The 17,434-nt window shown below is 34.4% G+C and overlaps 1 protein-coding gene across 2 annotated transcripts in view; it reads left to right on the forward strand.

The window, feature by feature from the left end:
• The window catches only part of LOC124414743, a 46,791-nt gene that overhangs the window by 794 nt on the left and 28,563 nt on the right, over positions 1-17,434 (forward strand). The window lies entirely within an intron of this gene.

Here is a 17,434-nt window from a genome sequence, read left to right on the forward strand (position 1 = left end):
ACGGTGTTTTGTGTCATTTGCTGTATTTTCTAGAAATTTCTAAGATTTAAAAAAATTGACATTCCCCAATCGACTTGAAATATTCGTAAAAAAATGAACGGTCGATTAAAAAAAAAATTAGAAAAAAATTCAGGTCCGATTTTTCACCGAGTAAAACGATGAAGAAAAAACATTAAATGATTTTGAGAAGGTCGGGGTTTAACACCGCTCGAATTGGCGTGGAATACCCCATATATAACACATATATACATGGTATACACCAGGGCCAGTCGCCAGTCGTTTTGTGTGAAATAACATGCATGTAAAGAATTCCTTTTTTCATTCTCATTCGTATGTATCGTAATAATGAATACGATAATAATAATAATAACAACAATAATAATAATTCAATAACGCGAAAAGATTGATTGTTAATTATACGTGTAAAACATACAATGTATATAACGCATATATGTATACAATATCTTTGCGAAAAGAGTTGACGACAGTATATATAATAGAAAGAAATTCGGCGAAAAACGTCCGCAGCTTTGTATCGTAGAAGATATTCTGTGTCTATATAATAATATCATATATACATATATATATATATATATATATATATGTGCGTTAATTGTACGTAGGTAAAACGTACAAAGTATAACCCTGGAGGTGAAAATTATTTCAACGAATTTCTCCCTAATTTTTAAAGGAATTAATTGAGAATTTATGATCCAAAAAAATAAAACGATTGTCTTCCAAAAAACTTGTAGATTTTTGTGAAAATTGGTTGTTTTTGTGTGTGTGTTTTTTTTCTTACCCTCAAGTAAAAAATTTACAAGTTAATACTACAACAGTTTTTAACGTTTTTTTTTTTTTTTTGCGAAAAGCAATGCATATATATAATTTTGTATAAAATGTAAAAATTTCGTTTCTAAAAATAGTAGAAATTTTCAAACCAGTTCATACGTCCTACCTACCATGCCTCGAATCTCTCTATCCTCTCCACCTTGAGTATATTTTCACGATTCACGCGTTCCTTCTCGATGCACGTGCGTGCGTAGTAGACCGCGTGCATGCCAACGAGCAAAGCAACGTGGCGTGGCGTGGCGTGGCGTAGCGTGCACTGCAATGGCACGCATTATAATACGCGATCGACTGATTCTTGATTCCACAAATCGGTTCGTTTACTCCGCGCAAACACCGATCGTTTGAATGTTTTATTCACAGTTTCTGCTGTACATGCACGAGGCGAAAAAAAAGAAAGAAAAAGAATTTCTCTTGAAGAGAAGAGAAGAGGAATTACGATCCCATTTCTAAACGTGATAAGTTTTATCAATTATTCCTGTAAATTTACGTATGTACAGAGTGAATTTCTAACGAGCGAATTGCTTAACGCGCATGCGCTAAAATTCTAGAACAAGAGCGGTTGTTTCGTCATGGATACCAACATTTTTCAGGTTACATGTGCAGCGGCGAGCTGTGATCTCGATCTGTGAATGTTGGTAGTCCTGATAAAAAGAATTTTAACGCATGCGTGTGTAGATCATTCAGAGTCTTTATCGAATCACTTCGAATATATATATATATATATATATATATATATATAATACACGTGTAACACGTAAACGTCTATAATTTTGAAACGAAAGAAATATTCAGACGTGACAAAAAACAAAAAAAAAAAAAAAAAGAAACGAAACGAAACAAAACAATGTAAACAAACAAAATTACTTTGTAAAAATGCTTGGTTGCATTATTCAATAACAACAAAATCGCCGCTCCAGGTAAAACAACAACAAATAAGTATATCATGTATATAATTCAATGCCAGAAACTAAACACGTATTAATTGAATAAAGCGGCACGTTTATGTATGTACATACATACATACATGCATATTGCATTATGCACATATGAAATTTTACAGACTTGGAATTTCATTCGTCGGTTTTCTTTTCTTTTCGTTTCATTTTTCTTTTCTTTCTTTTATCCCTTGTGAAAAATGTGTTTTGAGAAAATCAATACATTGCACGTGTACTCGTTAAAGTGTCTCGCGTTGCGACACGAAAGTATATATAATATATATATATATATACATACATGAATACATACATATATATGTATAGATACCAGAGTAAATAATCTGAGCTATATATACGTACACCTTATAGGTAGTAGGTTGGTTACACATTATATATACATATATATACCATATCTATATCCACCCTGTAGTTTTATAATATGGAAATGTCACTCGCCCACGTTCCGAACCAGAATAAAATAAAGGATAACAAAAAAGAAAAAAGGAAGAAAAAATAGAAAAACCGAAAAAGAACAGAAAGAAAGTTGAAAAGAGGAAGGGGGGGGGGGTGGTTAAAGCTAAAAGGTGGAGCGCGTGGGTTTCGGACCGTGGCCGTTGGTCGTTTGGGTAGAAAAGGAGAAAAACAGGTATCCATCCTGGTTCCCGCCTGCATCGATGCATGCAGCGTTGCATCTACTATCTATGCATGCACGTATATAATATGCATGAGGAGGAGACGCACGGTACAGAACACGAAACACTGTTTAATTACATCTGCGTTAACGAAAAGCAAACGACGACTACGAAAAATATAAGTGTAAATAGTACAAAATCGAATAATTATTATTGCAAATCTGTGCACAAAGAGAAAGAGAGAGGGAGAGAGAGAGAGAGAGAGAAAAACACATTGTCGTTTAAAACGTCGTGCGATCACTTATCGAGAAGAATAAGAGAAAAATAAAATCGAATCTTTCTTACAAAGTTGTATAGCCGGTGAAACGGGAAAAAGGAAAAATCAGAAAAAAAAAACAAAAAAATTGAACCAAGTGAAATAAGAAGAAAAAAAAAAAAAGAAAAAAACTCCTCGACTCTGACGCTGTTTCGTGCTTCTTCGAGGATACACACCCGTACATACTACATCCATTATACACAGTACATATTACATACGTATGCATATGTATATTATATTATACACATATATATATATATATATATATATATATATATATATATATATATATATGTATATATGAATACGCTGTCGCTACCCGACAAACAAAAACTCTTTCTTTGCCGGATGCAGAGAGGCAGAGGAGGCCAATATGCACCGTTGCACCGCACTGCATGGCAGCAAGCAGACTTTGGGCCCGTTCATACGTACGAAAATTTTAACGCGTTCGCTCCGTCATACACTGTATATCGCATTACGTACTCTACATATTACGTACATTATAACTATAATAATTAAACGTTAACGTTAACACGCCCTCCCCCCCAATCTTATGCATACGTCGCATATTTTTTTCGCTCAAACGTGCAGCGGTTAATTATATTGTTTTCGCCATCATCATGATTATCGTATAATAAGGATAAAAAATGCGGTGACATCGGTCAAAATTTCAATTGATAATAGATGTTATATTACTATATATGTAATTATGTATATATCATTTGTTCAGAGAGAATTTTTATTCCACCGCTAAGTCGAGACTTGAAAAATAAAAGAGATTCTAAAAGAGTAGACGATGAATTCGGAATTTTACGTTTATGTCTACGTGTAATAAAATATTGTTGAAGAAAGAATATAATCATTCATACGTGTTACATATTATGTACGAATAGTAAGAAGAAAAATGACTTGGCAATGAAAAATTTGCATTCATATTTATTTTTATACACTTGCAAGACAATGATTTTATGCATGAGACTCATTGATTTCAATTTTTTTACCGAGTTTTATGATCTAAAGAAATAATTCTTGAACTTTAAGTAAGTAAATTAAGTTCAAGCTGCTTGTATTAACGATTTTCGTAACAATACTTTTCTTTCGTTTTCACATTTTTCGCATTTAACCTTTCCCCCAATTTTTATATGTGAGATAAAATATTCTTCCTAATAATTATTTCCAAACTCTTTAATATTATTTCTGAAAAAATCTTCATTTTCTTGATAAAAAACATACAATATATTTAAATAATAATAAAATACCGAGAAAATATTAATTGAAAGGAAACTGCGGTATTCTGGCTTTGCAAAAATGTTTATATATCTTATATACATACATATGTATAATGCAATTGCGTAAAGAACAAGAAGAAGAAGAAGAAGAAGAAGAAGCTGCTGCCACTCGGTACTTTACACGTGCGTATTGTATTATTGTATATACGCGTCGTCGTAAGTAACATAGAGACACCAAAGTTGTGAAATTTTCATTACGCAATACATACAATTGTGTAAATACCTGACCCATCATGCACGCGTGTAATACCGTTGTACACACGTACGTAGGACGCACACATATGGTTATAATATTAATTTTCGGCAGCAACAGCAGTAGCAGCAGCAGCAGTAGCAATGCGTGGTGTTTGCACACGCTACACACGAACACGCTACACACGCAGGAAATACACGCGGTGCAGGAAAAGAGAGACAAGTTAAACAACCATTATCGTTATTGCACCTCGTTTGCATCACGTTTAAACACACACACACACACACACACACACACATATATATATACACGCACGTTCGGTAAACCTAAGCGTTTCGAGTTATACCTTAAATTAAGGTCACATCGCTTTCCCAATTCTTCTTCATGTTTTTTTGACGACAACGATGACGACGACGACGACGACGACGACGACGACGACTTTGAAAATGTAAAATTGAAAAAGAAAACTTTAAAATTATATAGAATTTAAGCAACTGCGTAAGTTGCAACATGTTGTTGGTCATTGGGTCACATATATCTATATATATCGTGGTCGTTATTTGGCGTAAAAATGAATTTTACACTTTCCGCCCCCGAAACGCTGTAATTTTTTCAGATTGAAAAAAAAAAAAAAAAAAAAAAAAACGTTCAACCCTTAACCACGGGGGTTAAGGTTTTCCATTTAAAATACATGTGGTTTTTACTGCGTTTGCAGTCACTATTTTACTGTGCGACAATTATTTCGATACGGTTTCGTTATTCGGTTTTTGTTTTCTTTCTTTCTTTCTTTCTTTCTTTTTGTTTCATTCTGTTTTCTTTTCCTCAAATCATACAAAAATTCGTTCACTCTCGACTAGTGTAATAATATTGTATAATATAATGTGATTTGTTATATAAATTATACATTATACATATATACATATATGTATATACATATATGAGGGAGAGGAGGTGAGCCTAAATCAGATACGCACGTGCGTGGGCTGCATTTTCTGCCGTAGCTGCACATGGTTTATTGTTAGTTAAGCGTGGGTGTGCCTCTCCCCCCCCCCCCCCCCCCCCCCCCCGGCACCTTCCCTCACCCTCTCCATTTCACCTTTTCCTCGCCCCCTACGCATAACTAGTTCTCTCTCTCTCTCTCTCGTTCTCTCGTAAGATGCACCATATATCTCGATGCAGCTGCGTTTGTACCACCATTCTTTGCTTTGGCATAAAATAAACAAAAACAAAAAATAAAAACAGAAAAAAATAAAAAAAACGGGGGTGAAACTTTTCCCCTTCGATTTGTCCGCTATTCATCTTCTTCATCTCTTATCCTTTATCTTCAATTCCTCCTCTTTTCCATTTTCACGCGTATTTCGAAACGTATTGTATATATATAAGAAGTACAGACTTTCTCCCACTACATTATTATACTTGCATAGGTGTACTACTTGAAAACAGGTTGATTAGCATTATGCCTCAAACAACGGTCAAACGTATGTATATATGGGGTATTCCACGCCAATTCGACCAGTTTTAAACCCCGACCGTCTCAAAATCATTTCATGTTTTATTCTAACATTCTACTCGGTAAAAAAAGCGACTTGAATTTTTTTCAAATTTTTTTCTTATACCGTTTATTTTTTATAAATATTTCAAGTCGATTGCGAATGCCTATTTTTAATAATCTGAAAAAAATTCTCAAAAATCCAGTGAATGAAACAAAACACCCCGCCGTTAAGGAAAACGTGGGCCAAATTTATTTTCTATTTCTTTTATCACCTAATTCGGAATTTTTAAATTTTTAAACCCAAAATTAACCCAGAATCAAATCGTAAGCGTCAATTGAGGGTCAATTTACTTGTAAATGTTCGGTTTTACCAATTCGATGACGCGCCACTCTAGTTAGTAAAGATAATTTTTGGACTAAAAATTTAAAAATTCCAAATTAGGTGATAAAAAAATTGGACAAAAATTCAGCCTGCGTTTTCCTTAACAGTGGGTGTAAAATCTTTTTTCTTCATTTTTCATCGATGCACTGGGAATAATAAAGTTATAAAAAAAAACAAAAAAAAACAAAAAACAACAACAGTCACTGCATATATATTCGCAATGAAGTAACGACGGAATGCATATATAAAACGTAATTCTAACGAAGACAAATCCGCTGTGGAGCATATATATTTCGGTATGAGGAAGTTCTATAACAGGCAGCAACTGCATCGTCGCTGCGGTCGTTCTCCAAATCGTCGTCGTTCACCTTCTTCTTCTTCTTCTTCTTCGCCAACCGTGCGAGTGAAGGAATGCCTAACAACTGAGAATATGGTCCGACAAGTCCGAACGAGGCTGAAATTAGCAGCCAAACATTCTGACGTTCATTCTCGAACAAAGTGATGAAGAAGTATCCGAAAATATGAGAATTTTGTGAACTATCTCGAACCCCGATAAACCTAATACTTTGATAAAATTATCAGGATAAAACTGAACCGCATTTTTCTATTTAAAAGAAAAAGGAAAAGGAAAAAAAAAAACAAAAAAAAAACAAGCGTTTGGTTTCCAACTCTCGCTTCTATTGCAGCCTCATTGTCAGCTTCATCAAGTCAAAAAATGAGGCTGGAACAGTTCAGAAAACAATCAAACGATTTCAGGCAATCAATCCAGCGGGGGTTAAAACGGGTCCGAAACAAATTAGACGCGGTCGGGTATGTCCAAATGAGGATTCGGAAACAGGTTTGAATAAAATCGGACGAGTTCGAGTGATTCCGGACGGGGTCGAAACTTGCCGAAAAGGAATCGGACCGGCTTTGGCGAGTCCAGAGCAAGGGGGTCAAAACACTCGAAACCCAACCTTGCGAGTAATGGAATACCTATATATAGACATATACATATATACGTATATAAGGCTTCAACGATAATCGTGACAATCTGCAACGTGGACTAAAAATTCCACAACTTGCAGCGTTTGCTGCTGCAACAGTCTGCCGTGAACGTTGCAAAAACCTCGGCAAAATATGGGAGAGAGAGAGAGAGAGAGAGAGAGAGAGAGAGAGAGAGAGAGAGAGAGAGAGAGACCGGTGGGAGGGGGGAGGGGCAAAGAAGAAAGATAAAGGCAAAAGACACTGGGAGATGAAGAGAGAGAGAGAGAGAGAGAGAGAGAGAGAGAGAGAGAGAAGAAGGAAAATAAGGTGAAAAGACATGTTCAGGAGCAAGAACTAAATACCACAATATCCCCGGTCATTTATATATCAGTATACAGTATACACCGCACGTTGAGAAACCTTGCGGACTTATCGTCAACGTATGAAATATTAGATAGAATTTTATTCAACATCCAAACCGCAATTGAATTATTGTAAGCAAGATAAAAAACAGTTCCATGAATGAAATTTTTTCTTACTATAAACTCGATATTATTATTATTATTATTATTATTATTATATATAATAAATTATAATAAAGATGCAGAGAGGGGGAAAAAAAATGAATCATGAAATTCAAAGAAAACCGCCTATCGCGATCAGAGGCAGAAAGAGACGGATAAGAAAATCTCTTCTTTCATCTTCGTCGATTATCGGAATTCATTATTTGTATTACGTGACAAGAAAGAAAGAAAGAAAGAAAGAAAGAAAGATAAAATAAGAAAAATGAATCCAAATTCTATGGTAAATGTGAAATTCATACAGCGTTTGTATTACGGAAGTGAAGAGCGTGTGGTTGTCCGATGTGAATGGATTATATAGAGTATAGACTAAACCTTCGGCACGGGTTGATATTTGTATAAGGGAATAGCTGCCGAGGAGCCGGTTGCAGCCGATTCGAGGATGGCGGCGACAGACGGCGACGAGAACGTCGACAAACTGCATTAGACACCGAGCGAGATCGTGACACACGTGTCAAGAGTCCCGGAGCACTCTGGTCTCTCTCTCTCTCTCTCTCTCTCTCTCTCCCTTTCCTCTTGCCACGTAGTTCTTCACTCATCCTCCTCCTCATCCTCCTCCTTCAGTTTCTCAGTTTCTCAGCGCTTCGGTCACGACTTCACGAGCGGCATGCAGCATTCACGGTTACTGTGGTCTTCATGCAGCAGCAGCAGCAGCAGTAGCCAGAGAATGAATAATCAGGTTGAAGTTTGTACCGATGTGAACGACGTCGTGATCCGACACGTTGAAAAATGAATTTTCAAAATTTCTATCGATTTTAAATCGTTTGTAGCAACAAAGCAAAAAGATACAGCCTTTTCAAAAATGGGGGATCAGCCCTTTTCGAAATTTTTGAAAATCGCAAAAAGCTGCAGGTACAGAATCTTCTGTAGTTGATTTTATTAGAAGAATTTTCGGTTGTTGTAGTTCCGGAAAAAAGTTACAAACAATTTTTGAATTTTCGAAAAATGAAAAATTTCGTTGTTGTTTTTTTTTTTTTTTTTTTTGGTTTTTTTTTTTAAGGGTGCATCGAATATTAACCTTCCTATGAACGCAGAATCGGTTGTAGTTGATTGTGGTGAATGAATTTTTTTTTTTGCAGTCGAACCGAAAAAAAGTTACAGTCATTTATTGATTTTTGAAAATGCAAACTCTTTCGTTTTTTGAGGTGCACTTTAGTTTGAGGTTTAAAGTTTGTAACGTTAATGTACGAAACAAATGACGCATATCTTTGGAAAAAGAAGAAATCGTTACTTTGCAAGTTTTTAGGATTACTTTTGTCGTGTTAATTTTTTTTTTTTCTTTTTTTTTTTCGCCCACAAATATCTCATTTAATTTCAATCCAAAATTTGTGAAATAATTTGTCAAACAGTAAAAAGCATACTGAGAAAGAAAGTTTTCACTGAATAATTTCATTTGAAAAACTTTTCATTCAGGCGTGAAAATTTAAAAAGTCTATTTTTAAAGATTGTGATTTTTTACAAACCTTTTGTTCGAGAAAAATGATTTTTTTTCTTCTTTTTTTTTTTCAATGAGAGTTAACTAAACATTTACAAGTAAACAAACTCATATTTTGTAAATTCAACTATTTCATCGGGATATATTCTACAAAGTAGGTGAAAAATAGTGATTATTGTTTTGAATGTTTCGATACACGTTAACGTTACGTATTACTAACTTTAATCTCGCATAGAGAATGTAATATACATATATATATATATATATATATATATATATATACCAAACCGTGCACATCAACAGAAGAGTACATTTATACGACGGAACAAAGATCCGGTTTCAGACGACGACGAAGAAGAAGAAGAAGAAGAAGATTTTTTAAACCGCCATGTTGAAACAGCCAAGCGAGAGTCAATTTCCGAAAGAAGAAGAAGGAGAAGAAGAAGAAGAAGAAGAATTGCAATGCGTAAATACCTATTTTACCGATCGAGCGAATAAGGATAACAAGAGTAGGAAGAGGAGGAGTTGTCACGGACGGACCACGGATCGGAAATTTGTCTCATGACTCTCTTCAAGTCGATTCTCCGCAGCTGTCCAGCGTTTCCGTTTGCTTCTTCAACCAGCTGCAGAAGCAGCGATCATAGTTTTCTTTTTCTTTTCGAAATCGTTCTAAAGAAAAGTTCCTCAAATAGATGCGAGGTTCTTGAAAATTAAGAATTGATAATTACTATGCAAATATATATATATATATATATATCAAAGTCGATGCCTTATAATTTCTTGTATAAAAGTAACATGACGAAAAAGTCAATTGCAATTTTTTTCACAATCTTTCGACCCAGCGTATCTCAAGTTTGATTGAAAATTTAAAAAAAAAAAAAAAAAAAAAAAAAACCAGTTTTATAAAATTTCACAAACGTCAGACAAATTTTACAGAATAAAAAAAAAATTTCCGATTGCAAATTTGACATGAGAGAAAAATATCAAAGAAATTTTCTACGATTTTATTCTGTACGATTTTTCGGCATTTTTTTAGATTTTAGAAAGTATAGGAGTTTTTTTCTTTTTAAAGTTTCTAAGTCACACTCAAATACCCTGTGTCGAAAAATTGTGAAAAATATTGCGATTACGTTTTTCTTCGTGTACTTTACTACAATAATAAATTATAAAGCCAAAGTGGAACATCGACTTGGAATTTTGATCGAGACGTCATGGAATGCCCCATATGTATATGTATATGTACACATTAAATAGGTGTAATGAAGTTCCTTAATCTTTCAATCATCCAATCCATGACTTACAACAGTCGTGCAGACACGTATGTTTCATATTAATTTAACAACAATTCCCCTCCAGTCATAACTTGCGTGACATTTATAAAAACGATTCTTTTACAATGAAACAGTCTTACACAAAGGCGCAAGCTAAGATTAAATATATATATATATATACCATTCTCACAATACTTTCATATAATCTGATAAGATTTACAAAACGATGAAACAAAAGAAAGAAATTTGTGTAATTGAAGAATGAAAAATGTGAGATCCTAGACCTAAACCTCTATAAATTTACGAGTCGAAGAAGAAGAAGAAGAAAAAAAAAAATCCTATTTCCGTTTCGATCTTGAAAAAAAAAATTTCTCTTTCTTTTTTGCTATTCCCCAAAGTTTCTGTTTAACAATACCGTAATTCCCAATCTACAATTCAATTGTAAATGAAGAAAAAAAAAACGATCCGTATAAATTATAGTAAATTACATGTCACCAATTAGTAACAATCGTAGTTAATAGCAATAATTAGCATACCTATGTATATTGAATCTAATATTGTATTATAAATATACGTATACCATAGAGCAATTAAGTTTTCGCCATAATTGCAAAACGTTAAACCCCGCTCGGCTGCAAAGTTTCTTCTTAATTCTAAAATTCGTCTCGGTTATCCCAACCTTATTCTCTTTCTCGGCTTCGAAAAAGAATTAAGGAAGTTAGAAATACACAAGGTAATAAAGACGAGCACCTCTCTTTGTCCCTTATACCGAGAAACTTAACAAAAACGTTGCGCGGTTAGACGTTTTGTACTGCCGACACACATTTTCTACTTTTTTATATATATATATTTTTTTTTTCGTGTCATATAAATATGCACAACGAAAGAGTGAAAATAAAATAAAAACCAAACATTGAAACGGCACAAAGAAAATATCGAAAACTTGATATTACAAATAATTGATCGTAATTTTTGTTGAACAATAACGGTGTAAAAATTATTTATAAAGAAATAAATAAAATGAAAATATATATATATGTATATTAAATAAATAAAATTTCATAATAATCACTTATACACGTCGCCTCACGTTCGATGAAAGAGATATATATATATATATATAACAAATACGTGAAAGTATATAATGAAGCGAGTGATTATGATTGATGACAACAAAATCAACACGCGTGTATAACAAAACAATGTAATTCAATAGTAAATCCACCTTTGTTACCGATCATAATAAAATAATAAAAAAAAAAAACACCAGCAACAATAATAATCATAATAATAGAAATGAAAAAGTAAAAAAAGAATAAAAGAAAATATTGAAATCTCACACGATTTACAAGTTACGATATTATATAAAAAAAACATCGTACCTATATGTAGTACAAAATAATCATCGTATAATTTATAAGTGTAGGTGTAGGTATATATTACACCATGTATAGATATATTATGTATACTATATATACATAATACACAACATTTTACCTCCTTCACTCGCCTCGTATTCATCAATCAATCAACAAGCTCATAGAAAATTAGCTTCGCAGAGATTAACGGTGAATATCTTATACACCATGTGTACATACATACAACCTATATATATATATATATATATACTAGTTATGTACCTACAGTATAATACGTATAGTATAGTATATATCGGTATCATAACAACACATAACTGCATCTTGCGAAGAGAACAGATAGTAAGAACGGCTTATACATACGGCACGTGTTCATGAATATGGAGTGAATAGATATATATATATATATATATTAGTATGGGGTATTCCACGTCAACTCGAGCAGTGTTAAACCCCGACCGTCTCAGAATGATTTCGTGTTTTTTATTTATTTTTTTTATTCTAACATTCTACTCGATAAAAAACGCGACCTGAATGTATTTCCAAATTTTTTTTTCATCAAACCCAAAACACCCCCAGTTAAGGAAAATGTGGGTCGAATTTTTAAGGAATCAGGGCTTATTTCATGACTATTGCCCTGAAAATTGAAATAAAAAATTTGTTTTTTTCTCATCAAATGCTTAAATTTTTCAACGAACCTAGGATAACCAATTATTATATTTATAAAATTCCCTGATTCCATGGACACCCTGTATAACCGTGTACACCTTCTAACTTGCCATATTACGTCAAGGTTTCCAACATCGTGACACACGAGTCGTAGACTCTATATGCAAGCCCTCCATGATGGTCTTTATGGTAGCGTCACAGTACCTACACTATATTGTTCGAGTTACACCATGGAGATGGTTAGCGTAGGTGTGCATAATGATAATAATAATAATAACAATAATAGGTTTCTATGCATTGAGCAACTCGGAGAGTTCTTTCCTTACATGGTAAGAGATCTTACATCTTCTCGCGCGTTTTCTTCTTCATCTATATAACAATAAAACAGAACGTCGTGGATTTATACCGCATTTATATATATGGTGTCAGTAAGAGCTCTGCAGACTTGTGGTGCAACAAACCTTGTTGTGTGCTTATTTTCGGTCAAAGGACCTCGCAGAATTATTCTTATGGAAATTGGACCTATCGTCGTTACGGAACTTCTCACGGACACGAGTCCCAAGAATCGTTAGATTTCTTTGTATCCATGGATCTGGTGATGTTTCGAGAATCAAAAAGCTTCGAGAGGGGACTTGAAGTCAAATAAATCTCAGTGAAAAAAATTGTACCGATTGATTTTTTCAAAGTTAGGCAGAAATCTGTGGTTCATTCCATCCGTGAACTCGCTGGTTTACCGGAAGGAGATGTGTAACGTCATATTTCGCGACTGCGAAGTCTCTGGGAATCGGATGTGCAGTTTTTTAGCAATAAATTTCATTCGAATCCCACCTTGGAGCTATGTTATTCTCAAAAATGGCGTAATCCATCCCCTTCGAAGCCTGCATCTTGGAAACTAAGGATTTTTGAGGTTTGTGTTTATAGGAAAATTTTTCAGATCGGGAAAACTTTTGAACACATTGTGTACTAAAAATTGAGCCAATTCCATAACGATTTTGCGGAGTTCTTTCCTAACGTGTTCGTTCACTATTTTTATTGTACCATTTTCATTTGTGAAGAGTCAAAAACATCCAACTTCCATGCAAAGTGGTTGGAATAATGAAATTCCTCGTCTTCGTTTGACGTCCATAAATTTTAGACAGGCATAAGTAAACGATTTCGTAAATAAGGGAGCAGCGTTTGTCGATTTTACGATAAATATTTCAAAACCCGATGTATATTATCATCATCATCATCATCACGTTACAATCTACCCTGAATAAATGAGTAAGTTAATAAAATTACACGTTAAGCCTGTACTTATGTAGAAACATGATATAAAAGTGGAATAAAAAGAATGAATTATGAAATAACACATTAAGCCATTAATTCGATGAAAATTTAAAACGACTATATATATATATATATATAAGAGAGAATTTATTTTGAAAAATCATAGTTCCTCAAATCCCGTATTAGACGTTTGTATCACACACACGAGATATGTGCTTTAATTTCTTTGACTCACAAACAGACTTAAACTCTCCGGATTCAGCTGCTACATCATGGCACCTGCACTCTATGCAGTACGACAGTAATAAATAACTCTTGAATAATTTATAACACTCCATAACGGTAATAAATCTACTTATAACGTCCGTCTCTCTCTCTTTCTTTCTTTCTTTCTTTCTTTCTTTCTTTCTTTCTTTCTTTCTTTCTATCTCTCCGTCAAATTTATCCAATCATACACACACACACGTACACATTAACATGCCTAAATATCGACGTGCGTTAGGCTGACGCAATAAAATGAACACAATCGCAAAAAGAAAAAAGAAAACAAAGCAAATCAATTATAGCAGTTTAGTGCTGTTTTTTTTCTTCTTCTTTTGTTTTTTTTTTGCCAAATAGTTAACCTATCGGCAATTTTCTTACTATATAAAGTAAGAAATCTAGAAGATAAAAAGCACAGCTCAAAGTTCCTAGCTTCATTATTTTTGACACACCGTCGTCTAATAAATCATCATCATGCGATGTACGATTAAAACGAACAGATATAGACACGAGTTATATATATATATATATATACATTATACATATATATATATATATATATGGGTAGGTTGTTACACCTACAAATATAACTACACGATAAACGGACATTAACGTGTTTGGATTCTAAATAGTAACAAGTGCATCGAACGAATGTATTATTTATAGCTCGGTAATAGCAACCCATATTATATCCCTTTTGTGTATGGGAAATTCCATTTGGTTCACTTGAAACATTGTTTGAACGGTCGACAAATTGCAAAAAAATTCTAAAAACTTATATTTTTCATTTAGAACATTTCTAGACAGGTTTCGTTGCGGAGTTTACAAAAAAAAAAAAAACAAAAAAAAAAAAGTTGATTGTGCAAAAAAATAAATAAATAAATGTATAAATAGACAAAAAATCTTTATTCGTGAATATTTCGGGAATTTTCAAACCGTTCAAAGAATGTTTTAGTCTACCAAATAAAAATTGAAAGTGGTGAAAAAAAGAATAGGCAAGAAAATCGGTCCGGTCTTGAAATGTTTCTGAATAGAAAATAGAGTTTCTGAGAATCTGGAAAAAGGTCCTGATCAAAATCACTTTCACCAAGAAGTTGAATAAAAATTTTGAATAATTTCAGGGTACCCGTTTCAGAGTGGAGACAATTGCAGAAATACTTTTCTGATTGATTCTACAGAAAATTCTGAACAAAAAGTCTGTAATAAATTTTAATTACAGTTTTATAAACTACGAAATCGCAATAATAAATTCGCAGTTTTCTTGCCATTTCTTCATTCCTGCATCAAATAAAAACATGTCTTAAGTCTTTTCGTTCATAATTGTGTATAGAACGGGGCTGTTAAGCCCTTTTTGCGTTTAAAATACGTTTAAACTTTGATATCCGAATAGAAATCTGCACAGCAACGTTAAAATCGACCAGGACCACGTAAAACAAAATCAGAAACGACGAGGATCAGACGTTGCTTGGTGGATTCGCATGGAATTCCCCGTACATCGCGTATATTCATCTCCAACAATAATTATCTATATCCTCCTCTCGTTGTGCCGTGCAGATACTTCTCTGGGAGATAGAGATTTATATGCATGTGTGGATGCGCGTTCACGATTTAGGATGACAAAGAGCGCGCTCCGCGTGGGTCCTCCTCCTCTTCCTCTTTCTCTTCCTCTTCTTCCTCCTCCCCCTCATCATCATCATCGTCATCGTCATCATCAACGCATGTGGACGTACACCGGTGTATTCTGGTTCTCTGAGTTCAGTTACACGCGTTTAACCATCCATCCATCCATTAATTAATCCATTCGATGTCGAAACAAAAACGACTATTTTCCAAGTTTAGAATACCCGAAAATAAGTTGAATTTACAAAATCTTAGTTTCTTGATATTTTATTAACATCAGTTAACTAAATCTGCTCTTTTCCTCAAACTCAGATGCACAATTTAGACGATAACGTTGCAAACTTCAGCCTAATCCATCCATCCATCGATCCATCCATCCGTAGAAACACAAACGTCAGACACACCCAACAGGAACACACAATAAGTTATGAAAAGAGGCTGACTATCCGTAGTGACTTCGTTATTCATCCACGATTCCGGACACACACCGCGCTACGCAAGTCCTTTATTATCGTTCTTATTGTTATAAGTGGACACCGCATACCGTATTATACGCGTAAGCTGCAGTCACGTCGAGAGAAGAGAAGAGAAGAGAAGAGAAGAGAAGAGAAGAGCAGAGCAACAACAACGCCGAAACTTCTCTCTCTCTCTCTCTCTCTCTCTCTCTCTCTCTCTCTCTCTCTCTCTCTCTCTCTCTCTCTCTCTCTCTCTCTCTCGCTCCTCTACGTAGGAGGTAAGCTCTAAACGAACGAATCCTGTCCATGTGATCTTTTCTACACATACCAACATAGACACGTTGTATGCATGCATCCAATGCGTCAGTCGAATATAACCGTATAGAAGAGACAGTGCCATGCACACAGTGCGTTCCGGTGACTCGATACGATCAGTTGTATGTTGTTACAACAACGTCGTTGCTTTTGTTTGCGAGGATAGCCGACCTTCTTCCTTCTTCTATCTCTAATATTGCAATTGCATATTGCATATTGCATATTGCATATTGCATATTGCATATTGCATATTGCATATTGCATATTATATTATATCCGGAAATAAGCGACCTGACGCTGCCGGCACTCCATCGCATCTAAAAATCTTATTATTGCATCGTATCACGTAGCCGCAATCGCTTTGCAATTTCATACTGCATGTATATATATATATATATGTGTGTTGTTGTACGCTATACAGTGTGTAAAATAAACTCGAATTGTCGAAAGAAGATCGATTCGATGGATCGAACGAACGAACAATCGAAAATTATGAGTCAGTGAAGTGACAATTGTTGTTGGCGTCCGTCTGTGTAGACAGTAATTCATTGTCAAAGTGCCGAAAGAGATGAAACTTTGACGAAACGTTAGAGTGGAAAATGGTTCAATGATCCGAAAACCGAGGTTCAAAATTCCGAAAGTGAGGAATAATTAGACGATTTTAAATTCCGAATGATCGAAGTTTTTCATTCCCGTGAATTTCGGATTTGTTGAAATTTCGCGACACTTTGATCTTTCTTTGTTTTAAGGATTTTCCATCGGTTTTTCACATTTTTCATTGCACTCACTCGTCGAATTTGAATTTTCCAAATTTCACTATTACCTCTTTACTTTACTTCTCGTAACTTGAATATTCTAAATCCGCGGCAATTCGAAACTTAGTGTAGTTACTTCAAAGTTTCATTTCTCCCCTCCAATTTTCGTCTCCAAATAACTCTTCCTTTTCCACTTTCGGGAACTTTTCAAATTCGCGCAATTTCAGCCCCGCCCCGCAGTCGTTCGCAGTTGTCGATTCGTCATCATCATTCGCGATTCAATTAATATATCTATATATATACACACATAAAACTGGTGCCTTATAATTTTCGCGATAAGAAATAGTGACGCAACAATATAAACCGCGAGTAG

This window comes from Diprion similis, chromosome 14 (assembly GCF_021155765.1).
Source record: "Diprion similis isolate iyDipSimi1 chromosome 14, iyDipSimi1.1, whole genome shotgun sequence".
Taxonomy (NCBI): domain Eukaryota; kingdom Metazoa; phylum Arthropoda; class Insecta; order Hymenoptera; family Diprionidae; genus Diprion; species Diprion similis.